Consider the following 15,758-nt stretch of genomic DNA (forward strand, 5'->3'; position numbering starts at 1 on the left):
CTTTGTTCTATCCTGTGGAAGGTTGCACTCCATTATTGTCCTTGACTCAGTTGCTGCTCCATCATTTGCTTTTGCCACTCCCCTTGTTGAGTCATCCATCTTGAGAGTGATTTCTCTTGTTGCCCCATTATCTGTAGTTGAAACTCTTTCTATGCTCCTTGGCTTTCCACATATTGTCTAGATAGGCCATCAATGGCTTCCTGTAGTTGGTGCATATCAAAAGTGGCTGGTGCTTGCCCCTCTAAGACTTGTCCTTCTACTACTTGAGGGGCTGGCCTCTTCCTTTGCTTTCGTTGAGGCAGGGGAGATGTGGCAGCATGCATCCGTCGAACGGTTGTTGGAATGCCCTCTTTTATCCACACGGGGTCCTCATCTTCAAACACCACCCCAGCTTTGTCGCATAGTCGGTAAATAGTGCTGGGGTAACCTAACTTTCCCCTTGAGTTGCTTTTCTCTGCCATCTTTCTAATGCCTGCGGCTATGAGTTCATGAACCTTGATCTCTCCTCCTTTGAGTATACAGTGCACCATTGTGGCTCTCTTAAGATTCACCTTCGAGTTGTTCCCTGCTAGGAGGATGGATCTCTTTACTATTTCGAACCACCCCTTTGCTTCCGGAGTGAGGTCTCCTCTCTTAATGAACCTTGGTCTCCCATCCGCATATCTTTCCCAGTCAGCGCTTGGTACACAAATATCTTGCAAAATATGGTCATAATTGGGACTGTTGTCCATTCTTGAATGATAACTCTCCTCTTCGAACGGTATGGACCGTATCTTTAATGCCCTCATGACACTCATGGGACTAAAATCTACAGTCTTTCCCCTTACAAAGCTTGTATAGGACTCATCTGCCTTATCATATCGGACCGCATTTGCATAGAATTCTTTTATAAGATTTGTATTTACCTTAACAACTGGATCAGTGAGGAGCTCCCATCTTCTCTTTTCTACCGTCTTTGTGATCTCTGGGCACTCAGTTTTCCTGACTTGAAATCCAATTTCATAAATTATTTCCTTATCAACCATCCACCTATACTGCAATGCATGGTAAAGGCTTCTAAATTTCTTTTCATCATACGGGCGTTGCTCCATAGGTTCATGTCCCTTTCTTCTTTTAGAGCTTGGAGATGCCATGATTGGAAGTTAATGTGTGAAGGTGGTGAAGTTTGTGGACAGATAATGATTATTGGTGAGGTTGAAATAGAGTGGGAGAGGGTATTTTTGATACTGAAATCCGAAAAGGAGAAGCAAAAAAGAGGGGAATTTGGAATGTGAAAGGGGTATGGAGGGAGAACTACTTATATAGGGAAGTGGTAGGTAAATGAAGGGTTTGGATAGATGTTGTGAGTGTAAGATGGACGGATGAGGTTTAGCATGGAGAAAGGACAAGGATCATCAACTTTATGAAGAATTTTGTCCGGTCTTCAATGGTCTCATCCTTTTCAATGTTGCATGGCAACATTTTCCAATGCATTCCCCCTTGAGGCACGTGTGTAGTTCCCTCCTTTTGTGGTGTCCAACCCTTCCTTATTTAATTGTCCAATCAATCCCCTTCAATGCTCCTTTCCTTTTTCCTATAAAATAAAATAAAGAAAAACTAATATCATTGATAAAGCTAAACTTTTCGGCAAGAGTAATAAGGAAAAAAAATTAGATTGTTTATTCATGAATACCAACTAACCAACTAATTGTGTATCCTTATATGCACCTTGGTGGCACCATGGGTGACACCAAACTTAGTTTGTAGCAATGTGATGAAAAGGTTCTGTTCAAAGCTCCAAGAATAGCATGATCTAAATTGCATTCATGCTCTCTTGGTATGCCTTGAACACCAAACTTGTTTTTCACTATATACTGCATAATAAGGATTTCGTTAACTGTTTGTCAAGGTTGGTTTGGAACTCATGAGTATTGAATTATTCACTATTCTAAAAGCATATAAAACATGGGTTGCCTCCCATGAAGCGCTTCTTTAGCGTCACTAGCTTGCCGTTTTTCCTTTATCAGGGAGGTTGATAGTGCTTCAAGTCTTCTCCTCTGGCAGTAGACCTATATCCATTGGTTGTATCAATGATCTCTACATGTTCCAAGGAGAGAACTCTGTTGATGGTGAAGACTTTAGGTAATTGAGATGGTACAGTGGGGAGATCAGGGGGGATGTCTGGGAAGTAAGCTGAGATTACTTTATCCCCTGGAGAGAAGTCCTCTGTAGGGATCTTCCTGATCCTCCTCCTCCTTGGTACCTTCTTCTTTGTTCCTTGTGATGTTGTCTTGCTCTTTGTGACCTTCTCCTCTAAGGAAATGTTGTTGCTGGTCTCATATAATTCTGGTGGTTTAGGTTCCTCCTGATTTTCTTTGAGCTGTGGCAATTGCTGTTTGCCTTGTTCTTCAATCAATGGGGTTTCCAGATGTGCTGGTTGTGCTTCAGTGCTTGTTTCTTCCTTCAGTATCTCACATTGATCTTTCCTTGGTTCATTGTTCTCTTGATCTATTTCTTATGAGCATTTGAAAACATTGAAGGTGAGCTGTTCATCATGGATCCTCAGAATTAGCTCCCCTCGCTCCACATTTATGAGTGCTCTGGCTGTAGCTAGGAATGGTCTTCCCAATATGATTGGGTGAGTGTGACTCTCTTCCATGTCCAATATGACAAAGTCTGCTGGGAGGAAGCATTTCCCAACCTTTACCAACACGTTTTCCACCACTCCTATTGCTTGTTTTTGAGTTCTGTCAGCCAGCCTGACGACTACATCTGTGGGCATTATCTCATTGATCTGCAACCTCTTCATAAGGGATAAGGGCATTAAGTTGATGCTTGCTCCCAAATTGCAAAGTCCTTTATCAAACGTGGTTTCTCCTATGGCACAGGGAATGTAGAAACTCCCTGGGTCCTTTCTTTTTGTAGGTAACTCTGGTTGAATGAGAGCACTACACTCCTTATTCATCACTATAGTTTGGCCTCCCTTGAGTGAGCTTTTTCAGGGAAGCAGCTCCTTTATATACTTGATGTATGCCGGCATTTGTTGAAGGATCTTGATGAATGGTATGTTTACATGGAGGGATGCAAACAAATCAAGAAACCTTGAGTATATTCTCTTCTCCACAACACCATTGAGTAATTGGGGAAAGGGTGCATAAAGTCTCAGCAACTCCTGTTGTGAGATTTTTGGTTCTTGGTGATCTTTTTCTTGCTTCTTTGCTGAGGTATCTTCAGGTTGTTCTGACAGCTTGTTTGGCTCGTCCTTGGTCTCCTGATCACTTATAGTGACCATCTTGCAATCTTCCCATCTTACTTTCTTTGTTTCTCCTCTTGGATTTTTCTCCGTATCACTTGGGAATCCATCTGTAGGTTTGGGAATGTGCTCAGAGAGATAACCTACCTGAGATTCCAACCTCTTGATGGTGTCTCCCTGGTTCTTAAAGTTAGCTCGCACTTCCTCCTTGAACACCTTGTTGTCTTGAATCTCTTTGCATATACCCTCAAGTAAGTTTTCAATCCTTGAGATTCTGTCATCAGAAGGTGATGGTGAGTTGAGATTGGAGGGATGAGAATGGTTCGGTTGGCTTTGGTATAGGTATTGAGATGGGCTGTTATGTGAGTGTTGATATGGTCTAGGTGTGGCATGTTGGTGAGCTATGTTGCTGGGATTTGGACGTCTTTGATCTTGGCCTTGGTCTTGTTGATTTTCCCATCCAACGTTGGGGTGATTTCTCCATCCAGAGTTGTAAGGTTTGGAGTATAGATCATGGACTTGTCTAGGTGAGTTTCCCACATAGTTGGCTTGCTCCCAGTCACATTCTTCTCCTATGTTTACTCCTTCCTGAGTTGGTGATGAGGTGATGGCTGCTGCAACTTGGTTCTCTTTCACCTTCTTGGTAAGATCTGCTAGTTGCTTGGTGATCATCTTGTTTTGAGCTAACAATGCATCCATGTGGTTCAGCTCCATTACTCCTCTAGTGTTACTTCTTTCAGAGGTATAGAAGTAGTTATTCTCAGCAACTGTTTCGATGACATCTATGGCTTCTTCAATGGTTTTCTTCTTGTTTAAAGAACCTCCTGATGAATGATCTACAACCTTCTTTGACTCATAGGAAAGACCTTCATAGAAGATGTGAAGTTGGACCCACTCATTAAACATCTCTGGTGGGCATCTCCTTGTTAGATCTTTGAACCTTTCCCAAGCTTGATAAAGTGTCTCCCTATCTTGCTGTCTGAACGTCTGCACTTCAAGTCTCAGCCTATTGATCCTTTGAGGGGGATAAAACCTTTCCAAAAACTTGTTCACTACATCTTCCCAATTAGTCAAGCTCTCCTTTGGAAAGGATTCAAGCCACTTGGATGCCTTGTCCCTGAGTGAAAAGGGGAACAAGAGCAGCCTATAGACATCTGGGTGGACTCCATTGGACTTCACTGTGTCACAAATCCTCAAGAAGGTGGTCAAGTGTTGATTAGGATCTTCTTGAGCACCTCCTCCAAATGAACAATTATTCTGCACCAGGGTGATGAGCTGAGGTTTTAGCTTGAAATTATTGGCATGTATGGTGGGTTTCTAAATGATGCTTCCATAGTTTCCGGGATTAGGATTGATATACAATCCTAAGACCCTCCTTTCTTGCCCAGCATGGTTGGCATGGCCTTGATTATGAGCCTCCTCTTCATGGTTGTTCTCCAAATTCTCTTCCATGTTGGGTTCAAAGTATTCTTCCTCTTCTTCAGCACCTACTACTCTTTTTCCTCTTGCTTCCCTCCTTAATCTAAGGAAGGTCCTCTCAGGTTCAGAATCAAAGGAAGTTGAAGCCCCGCTTCTTCTCCCTGTCATACAATCAACAAGGCACAAGCAAGGAAATACGTGCAGAAACTATTCTTGTAAAAAAAATGCTGTTAGTGTGAGTGATGCAATATATCAAACAGTTAGTGGGTGAGTGAAAAAGATAATAAACAACTGAAATAAAAAGGGTTAAAGGGATGGGAAGAAAAACAACTGAAACTGAAGGTAAATTGCTCAAATAGAATTTTAAATCAGCAGAATGAAAAATGCTCAATCTAATTATCCTCTAATTTAATTGTTGTTGATACAAATCAATCCCCAGCAACGGCGCCATAAACTTGATGCACAGAAAATTCGTCTCGTAACAAATTTCCTTCGGCAAGTGTACCGAGTTGTCGTCAAGTAAAACTCACTATAGAGTGAGGTCAAATCCCACAGAGATTGATTGATCAAGCAACTTTAATTAGAGGAATGTTCTAGTTGAGCGAACCAGAATTTGATTTGAGATTTGCATAAAATTAAAATGGCAGAAAAGTAAATAGCAGAAAAAGTAAATGCTAGAAATAAAGAGCAGAATGTAAATAGCAGAAAGTAAATTGCAGAATGTTAAATGGGAATGGGGGAAGTGCTCATAAAAGTAAATGGCAGAAATTAAAGAGAATGGGTAAGATCAAAAATGGAGAGTTCATTGGGCTTAGGAGATGTTGCATTCTCCGGATCAAATTCATTTTCATCTCTTCCTCAATCAATGCGTTCATTGATCTCTTTGGCAATGTTAAGTGATAGAATTCCAATTTCTTGGTAATCCAATCTCTCAAATCTTGATCAATAGCCAATTCTTTGGTCAATTACTCATGAGAAGAGTTGAAGTATGGTCACTGATTATACCACATGCATTCCCAAATCAAGTATTGGTAGGATTATAGTCACATATCTATCCAAACCCAATTTGATCCAGCATGAGAAAGCATTTCTAGCATGATCTCTTCATTCCTCTTCCAAGGTTCCGAAGAGATCCAAGTATGAATAGTTTCTTTTCCAAGATAATTACCCAATTGGATGAAGATTGAAAGCTTTCTAGTAAAATCAAGAGAAAAGATAGAAGAAGAAGAATGAAAACTAATATTGATCCATCAAATTGCAGCAGAGCTTCCTAACCCAATGAAAGGGGTTTAGTTGTTCATAGCTCTGGAAAATGAAAACCAAGATGGAGAATACATCATGAAAGTAAAACTAGAAGTTGCAGAGAAAGTAAAATACAGAGAGTAGTTCTATGCCCAAGGCTCCTAAAGTCCACAACCCCCTTCTAATTCAAAGCTACTCCTATATATACTACTCTTCTGATCTTCTAGTTGGTTTTTCAAGTCTTGGGTATGGGCCTCTGGATCTTGAGTTTGAAGAAGTTATCCTCTTTATTGGGCTTAGCTTTGCTTGCAGAGAGAAAATGTGAAGTAGGCAGGGACTTTAGCTCAGGACGTTAGTGGTGTCAACGTTAAGTGAAAGTGTGGCTTCGAGAACGTTAGTGACACTTACCTTTGTCACTAACGTTCCAATGTGCCCCTACTTCCCACGTTAGAGTCCATGTTAACTAGGTTAACGTGGCTTCTAACGTAGTAATGCTAGCCATCTCCAACGTTAGTGACAAAGGTGAGTGTCATTAACGTTGGCTCATTATTTTTTTATCCACGTTAGCTTCCACGTTAACTAAGTTAACATGGGAGTTAACGTTGCTCATGGTGGCTCTTGGTGGTTCACCCCAACGTTAATGACAAAGGTAAGTGTCACTAACGTTGGCGATCAGTTGCTCTCTCCACGTTAGCTTCCACGTTAACTAAGTTAACGTGAGAGTTAACGTGGCTCATGGAGGCTTGGCCAACGTTAGTGACAAAGGTGAATGTCACTAATGTTGGCTTCTCTTTTGCTTTCCAACATTAGAGTCCACGTTAACTAAGTTAACGTGGCAACTAACGTGGCCAATTATGAGCTTGGTCCAACGTTAGTGACAAAGGAGAGTGTCACTAACGTTGGCCTTGTTGTCTTCTTCCACGTTAGAGTTCACGTTAACTTAGTTAACGTGACTCTTAACGTGGGCTGTGATGGCTTCAAGGGCGTTATTGGCGATTACCTTTCTCACTAACTTTGCAAGCCAGCTCCCATTCCACATTAGAAGTCACGTTAGTTGAACTAACGTGAATGCTAACGTGGTTTTTCTTTGCTTTCTTTTGTCCTGAAATCAAGCAGCAAAGTGCATCAAAGTTCTAATCCAAGTCATGAGACATATAATTTGTCATATAATTTATACAAAATTCTCATGAAATCATGTAAAATGCACAATGTATGCTTGAAACAAGATGTAGGTGAATATCTACCCAAAACTAGCTTATTCCTTAAGAAAATGCATGAAACTACCTTAAAAACAGTAAAGAAAGGCCAGTGAAACTAGCCAAAATGCCCTGGCATCACATACCTCAAATTATATTAAATAAACATGTCAATTCTAACATGGACAATATCATCAGCCAATTGGGCAACATCAATCAAACACAAATAAAAATATCAGAGTAAATAAAAGTAGAAGAGAAACATAAATTATTGAACATGATAAAGATAAAATAATCCTGAATTGAAAAGAAATCATAATCCTAAAACCTAAGAGAGAGGAGAGAACCTCTCTCTCTAAAAACTATATCTAAAACTAAAATTGTGAATTATGAAAGCATGTTGAGTCTCTGCATGTTTCCTGACTTTGATCTATGTTTCTGGGCCGAAAACTGGGTTGAAATGCGACCCAGAATCTCTGCCAGCGACTTTTGTAATTCTGCAGATCGCGCACGTCACACGTCCGCGTTGTCCACGCGATCGCGTCACTCAGCATTTTTCGTATCATGCGTGCGCATCGTCCACGCATTCGCGTCGTTCGTGCAGCTTCCAATCCGCGTGGTCGCGTCAGGCACGCAATCATGTCACTCTGATTTCTTCCATTTCACGCGGTCGCGTGAGCCATGCGACCGCGTGACTTCTCGCTGGTCATCTCCTCAATTCCTTGTGTTCCTTCCATTTTTGCACGCTTCCTCTTTATTCTCTAAGCCATTCCTGCCCTATGAAGCCTGAAACACTTAACACACAGATCAAGGCATCGAATGGTAATAGGAGAGGATTAAGATTAGCTAAATTAAGACCAAAGAAGCATGTTTTCAATCATATAACTAAAATAGGAAGGAATTGTAAAATCATGCAAATCATATGAATAAGTGGGTGAAAAGCTTGATAAAACCACTCAATTAAATACAATATAAACCATAAAATAGTGGTTTATCAACCTCCCCACACTTAAACATTAGCATGTCCTCATGCTAAACTCAACGAGACCAAATAAATGAGTAGAGAAAGGCAAGACTCATGCAATGCAACCTATGAATGTGAATGCAACTACATGCTAAAATGATTCTACCTACTTGGTGAAAAAGTAAATAAATCTTTCAAGAATAAATATGAACTGGATTTCACTAATTCAAATCACAAAAAACAATACAAATAACTTGCAAGAAGAAGATAGCTCATGAAAGTAGGGAACATAGAATTAAGCGCTGAACCCTTACTTGGTGGTGTATATCATTCTAACTCTCAAGTGTCTAAGGTCAATTCTCTCAATTCTCTACTAATCATGCTTTCTATAGCTTGCTCTTCATCTAACAATCAACAAAAATTTAATGCACCAATACACAAATCAAGAGGTCTTTTAAGGGTTGTAATGGAGGTAGGGTCAAGGTAGGATTGTATTTGGCCAAGGGGACTAAAATCTGAATCCTTAATTAACATAAACTTTTCACCTAACTTAAGACAATCCATTTAATTAAAATGCAAAATCTAACTTCCCATTAACTGTGCTTTCCACATGTTCATGCATCCTAAAATTGAGTTTAGTACATATGCATTGATACCAACACTTACTTTGGGACATTTTGTCCCCTTTTATTAATTGCTCTTTTCTTTTTCTTTTTCACTTTTTTTTCTTTTTATTTATTTATTATTTTTTTCTTTTTCTTTTTATTTTTTCAATGCATATGATTAAAGTATTGAATGCAATAATACGTGCTCAACTATTATTTTGCATATTTTCACTAAAATATACAACACCCAATTATTCAAACCAAATATTTTCAAACCCAACTTCCCCACACTTAAATCATGAGCACTTTTACTAGTCTAAGCTAACCAAGGATTCAAATTAAGGACATTATTGTTTTCCGCTTAGAGTTAGTAATGAGCTAAAGTAAAGAACAAATGGGTATATTAGGCTCAAATTGGTTTGAAAAGGATAATGAAAGGGTAAGGCCATATGGGTATGTAAGCTTAGTGAAACAAGGGCCTCAATCATATCAGTGCATGCATACATCAAACAATGGAAATATAGAATTAAGCAAGACAAAGATCACAATTTTAGAGAGAAAAACACACACCAAAAATAAAATATTGGTTGATAAAATGCAACCAATCAAATAGGCTCAAAATCTCACTGGTTTTGTGTGTTCGAGCTTTAAACCATGTTCCAAAATAAGATTTCTTCAAACAAGTTTTTCAAAAAGTTTTATTCAAATTAGTGAAATACTATAAAAATTTATTGAAAAAGAAAATATTACTTTAACCAAGTAGTAACTAAATGCACAAAATCAAATAAATATGCAATCAAATATGCAAATGAAACAACTAACAAGAAAAATAAACCATTGGTGTTGAGATAGAAGAGTAACTATCCCATGGAGATCGATATCGACCTCCCCACACTTAAAGATTGCACCGTCCTCGGTGCATGCTAAGATGTGCAAGTGGACGGGTTGTGGTTCCTCAGCTAGTGCTCTTTTTGTTACTTTCCTTGCCGGTGGTTTTGGGGGTAGCTTTCTCTTTGCCTTTCTTAGTGGCCATTCTGAAAAAGGGAAGAGAAAGTAAATTAAATTCTAAGAGATAGAGCAAGGAAGAAGAATGAGTGAGTGATAGTCAATGCATGCTATAGATCAATGAAGGTTACACATGGTCATGACAACATGTGAAAAGTTCATCAAAGGGAATAGAATAAGTGCATGAAAGGGTAAGTAGATGCAGGATGTTTATTGGCATGCCAGCAAGGGCATGAGTAGCATAGATCAAGCATCGCTCCGTAACAAACTATCACGTTTGTATTGACAAGTAAAATCAATTAATAAATGGAATTTGTGAAAAGCAGGCATTAAATAGAATAATGTAGAAAAGTGAATGATGCCATATGGGCTTTTTCACAAACACATAGCATGCATGGTAAATAAGTCATTGAAAGTATTAAATTGAACATGCAAGCAACCTTTTTTTTAAAAAAGTTATATAATTGTCAAATAATTCTTTGAATAATCCACAAGCAAATTAAATAAATATCTAACACCAATGAAGATAATGCAATGAATGAAACTATGAAAATAAATTAAATGGGAGTGAAGAGGGATGAGAAGAAGAAAGTAAGAAAAGGAAGAAGAAAGAAGAAAAGAAATAAGAAGGGAAGAAAAGAAGTAGATATAGGGAAGAAAAGATAAGATATTTGGCGGCTCTGGATAAGTTGTGCAATGCAAGCGACGCGAACGCGTGAGGTACACGTTCGCGCAGTTGGTGCTATTGTCAAGTGACGCGGTCGCGTGAGTGAAATCGTGCTACTAGCGCGAGTGCAACCGCGCGCTCACGCAACTTTCTGTTTGAAACTCATTTTGCCAAGATTTTGGGTGACGTGGTCGCGTGGGTGGCGCGATCGCGTGATAGGCCATATTATGGGGATTGACGCGGATGCGTGGGGCACGCGTTTGCGTGGAAGGGCTTGTGCTGCTAGCACGAGTCCAGCCTAATTCTAGCGCAACTTTCGGCCATACACCCTTTTTTACGTCGAATTTGAGGCACGCGTTCGCGTGGGTGACGCGGACGCGTGGGAGGCATTGTTCCCACATGACGCGGACGCGTCAGCGACGCGGTCGCATGGATCAATTTGTGCCAAAGGCACGCCTCTAGCCACGCTCTCGCGTGACTCTCTGTTCAATTATCCTTTCTTCAAAATGCACTGGTGACGCGGATGTGTCAGCGACGCGCTCGCGTCGCATGCGGATTTTTTTTATGATTATGCAGTATGCAGAGTGCAATGCTTAATATGAATGCTATGCATGATTCTAGGTTCAATAAAAATTCAAAAACAAATAAAACATATTAGAATTAAAACTGAAAAGGGACGATCATACCATGGTGGGTTGTCTCCCATCTAGCACTTTTAGTTAAAGTCCTTAAGTTGGGCATTTGGCAAGCTCCTTGTCATGGTGGCTTATGCTTGTACTGATCCAGGAATCTCCACCAATGTTTGCAAATCCAATATCCCCCGGGATCCCAAATCTTGTTTCTACACCCGACTTCAAGTTGATTATCATGATTCCATCCGAGTGGTTCAGCTTTAGAATTCTCACTGAAGCATCTAAACAACTTCCTAGACCCATTCGGTTGAGCTCTATACCAACCTTTGCATTTAAATTTTGAGCTTCCAACCATAATGAACCTTGCAGGACAGATATTACCACTGACCATCTTCTTCTTACTCTTAATGCCACAAAGAGCTCTAAGTTGACCATCCATCTCCAGTAGCCTGTATTCAAGTGGAATTAGAAAGCTAAGGGATATGAATTTTACCCACTTGAATCTTGTGAAGGATGATGGCAACTTAGGGGGAGGTCTTTTTAATGAACGTGCAAGCTCCACTCCCTTGTGCTCTTCTTTGACATCTTCCACCTCTTTGCAAGCTTCTTCAATTTCAACTTCTTCCTCTTGGTAGCTTTCTTCCAATTTTTTCTCTTCTTTATTGCGCACCAAGGGCATGGGAGGTTGTGCATCTTCTTCTTGAATCTCCATCTCTTGAATAACCTCTTCCAAGTCTTCTATTATGACATGCCTTGGAGGTTGTATACCCTCTTCAACATCAATTTCAAATACCTTGGAAGGAGGCTTTATGACTTGAATTTCCCATGGAGGTTCTGCATCTCCTAAGTCTTCAACCACTTCTTCCTCTTCAATAATTCCGGCTTTCTCCACTTGTTCCAGTACAAATTCATGCTCCTTACTGTCCACTGGAGTTTCTAATGTCTCCTTCATGCTACGTTCTTCATTAGATTGTCCACATGAAGCCATGGGGGTTCCTTGAGTGTTCGAACGTCGGGAAGCTAATTGATATATTGCTTGCTCCAATTGATGAAGGGTTGCATGAAATTGATCTACTATTTCCGGGAAATGATCCCTTGACTCTTTTTCCTCCTTGATGATTACCTTTCCGTGACAACTCCCTTCAATTACTCCTTCATCTTCAAGGGTTTCTCCTACCTTCACCTTTAGTGCCTCCTCTAGCTCCTTATGAAGTATGGATTCACGAAGATGATCCTCTCTCTCTTGTTCCATATCAATAGCATCATTGGGATCATCTTGCTCTTGAATTGATGGATGTGGGTGCTCTTCCATGGATGGTGGTGATGGGATGGGTGGATCATTATGTGGTTGAAAAAGAAGTGCACTAGAGCTTGAGGGTTGATTGTTGAAGGTATTTGGTGGTCCGATTCGGGCGGCGAGAGCTTGTATAGTAGAGTTTAGATCGGTAAATGCTTTCTCCATGGAGGTTTAGGGTGGATAGGAGGGTTCATTTGTTGGAAGAAGGGGTTCATGGTAGGAAGGTAGTTCATCTTGATAATGATAAGGAGATGGTGTATATTGAGGTGGTGGTTCTGTGTATGGTTCATTTGGCTCATAAGGTGGTTGGTATGGTGGGTACGGGTTAGGATCGTATGAGGGTATTTGGTGGTAAGGGGCTCGTGAGTATGGTGGTCCAAAGCTATGTTGAGGAGGGGGTTCATAGGCGTATGGAGGTGGTTGTTGCCATGAGGGTTGATTAAATCCTTGTGGCTCTTCCCATCTTTGATTGTTCCAACCTTGATGCCTGTTTCCATTATAATCTCCTCTTCCTGCAACATAGTTGTAACCAGACTCATAGCCAAAGGGGTGAGAGTTCATAGTAGTAGAAGAAAATAAAAACAAAAACTAACAAAAAGAAAATATTTTGAAAAAGATATGATAGGATTTTGAAAAAAGATATGATTTTTGAAAAAGGATAAGGTAAGATTTTGAAAAAAATATAATTTTTTTTTGAAAAATATTTACAATAACCAATAATAAGGCACACGTTTGCAATTCTCCAGCAACGGTGCCATTTTGAAAAACTGAAGATTGATGGTTTAGAAGTTATAGTAAACTCTCATTGTAAGTATAGTTACTAAACAAGCAATCAACCTTTCTTACAAACATTTTGATTGTCACAAGTAACAAACCCCTAAATAAATTGATAACCGAAGTATTTAAACCTCGGGTCGTCTTCTCAAGGAATTGCAGGGAGGTATGTTCTTATTATTGGTTATGAGTTTGTAAATTGGGGGTTTTAAGAATGAGGAGCAATTATGATAAATGACGAATAAAATAAATAAATGACTGTAAAATAAACTATTGGCAAGGTATGAGAAATTAGAAGTCCTATCCTAGTTATCCTTATCAATGATGATGAAAATTGAATCTTAATTCCACTTAGTTAACCTCTGCTGGTGCAAAGGAAGGTAAAGTGGCTAATTAGATTGATCTTCAAATCCTAGTTAATTCCTAGAAAAAGATTGGGATTATAGAAGTTCAAGCTAATTAGCAAAGATAGCGATTATCAATCACGTTGAGTTTGATAACTCAAGAGTTACTGATTTCTTAACCAAAACCAAAAGGGAATAAAATCTACTTGAATGAAAATAAATTGGATAAAGCCAAAGCATCGATAACATATAAATCTGAAATACCTCAAATTATATTAAATAAAAATGTCAATTCTAACATGGACAATATCATCAGCCAATTGGGCAACATCAATCAAACACAAATAAAAATATCAGAGTAAATAAAAGTAGAAGAGAAACATAAATTATTGAACCTGATGAAGATAAAATAATCCTGAATTGAAAAAAATCCTAATCCTAAAACCTAAGAGAGAGGAGAGAACATCTCTCTCTAAAAACTACATCTAAAACTAAAATTGTGAATTATGAAAGCATGTTAAGTCTCTGCATGTTTTCTGACTTTAATATGTGTTTCTGGGCCGAAAAGTGGGTTGAAATGTGGCCCAGAATCTCTGCCAGCGACTTTTGTAATTCTGCAGATCGCGCACATCACGCATCCGCATCGTCCACGCGATCGCGTCACTCAGCGTTTTTCGTATCACGCGTGCACGTCGTCCACGCATTCGCGTCGTTCGTGCAGCTTCCAATCCGTGCGGTCGCGTCAAGCACGGGATCGCGTCACTCTGATTTCTTCCATTTCACGCGGTCGCGTGAGCCATGCAACCGCGTGACTTCTCGCTGGTCATCTCCTCAATTCCTTGTGTTCCTTCCATTTTTGCAAGCTTCCTCTTTATTCTCTAAGCCATTCCTGCCCTATGAAGCCTGAAACACTTAACACACAGATCAAGGCATCGAATGATAATAGGAGAGGATTAAGATTAGCTAAATTAAGACCAAAGAAGCATGTTTTCAATCATAGAACTAAACTAGGAAGAAATTGTAAAATCATGCAAATCATACGAATAAGTGGGTGAAAAGCTTGATAAAACCACTCAATTAAATATAATATAAACCATAAAATAGTGGTTTATCAGTCAGCCCAGTACAAGTGGTGCCCAAGAAGTCTGGAGTCACAACAATAAGGAATGAGCAAGGAGAACTTCTGACAACCAGAGTGCAGAACGCATGGAGAGTTTGCATTGACTACAGGCGTCTCAACCAAGCCACTCGCAAGGATCATTATCCTTTGCCATTCATTGATCAGATGCTTGATCGCCTGTCAGGTAAATCTCACTATTGCTTTCTAGATGGTTACACAGGTTATTTTCAAATCCATATAGCTCCTGAAGATCAGGAAAAGACTACTTTTACATGTCCTTTTGGGACTTATGCTTATAAGAGAATGCCCTTTGGCTTGTGCAATGCACCAGCTACTTTTCAAAGGTATATGATGAGTCTTTTCTCTGATCTCATTAAGACTTGTATGGAAGTTTTTATGGATGACTTTAGCATTTATGGTGATTCATTTAACATTTTCTTGGATAGTTTGTCTAAAGTATTGGACAAGTGTGTTAGTTCAAACCTTGTTTTAAATTTTGAAAAGTGCCATTTTATGGTAAAACAAGGTATTGTTCTAGGACATGTTGTTTCTGATACTGGTATCTCTGTAGATCCAGCAAAGGTGGATGTTATTTTTAGTTTACCTTACCCCTCCTCTGTAAGGGAAGTCCGTTCGTTCCTTGGCCATGCAGGTTTTTACAGGAGATTCATTAAGGACTTTAGTAAGGTAGCACTACCCTTATCTAGACTACTGCAGAAAGACATTGAGTTCGAGTTCAGTGAGGATTGCAAACAAGCATTTGATAAGCTAAAGACTGCCTTGACTCAAGCTCCGATTGTAAGGGGACCAGACTGGAGTCAACCATTTGAAATCATGTGTGACGCCTCCAATCATGCAGTAGGAGCAGCACTGGCTCAACATGAAGGTAACGATCCTTTTGTAATTGCTTATGCATCTAAGACTTTAGATGCTGCTCAATCTAATTACACTACTACTAAAAAAGAGCTTCTAGCTATTGTTTTTGCTCTGGATAAATTCCGAGCCTATTTACTTGGTAATAAGGTAGTAGTGTACTCAGATCATGCAGCTCTAAAATATTTATTAGCTAAAAAGGAGTCTAAGCCAAGGCTAATACGTTGGATGCTATTGTTGCAAGAATTTGATTTGGAAATTAAAGAGAGGAGTGGTAACCAAAATTTAGTGGCTGACCACTTGAGTCGCCTTGAGCACATTAAAGATGACTCCATTCCTATCAATGATAATTTCCCATTTGATAGCTTACAGGCAGTATCTGATGTAG

This window comes from Arachis hypogaea, chromosome 1, assembly GCF_003086295.3.
Source record: "Arachis hypogaea cultivar Tifrunner chromosome 1, arahy.Tifrunner.gnm2.J5K5, whole genome shotgun sequence".
NCBI classification, from domain to species: domain Eukaryota; kingdom Viridiplantae; phylum Streptophyta; class Magnoliopsida; order Fabales; family Fabaceae; genus Arachis; species Arachis hypogaea.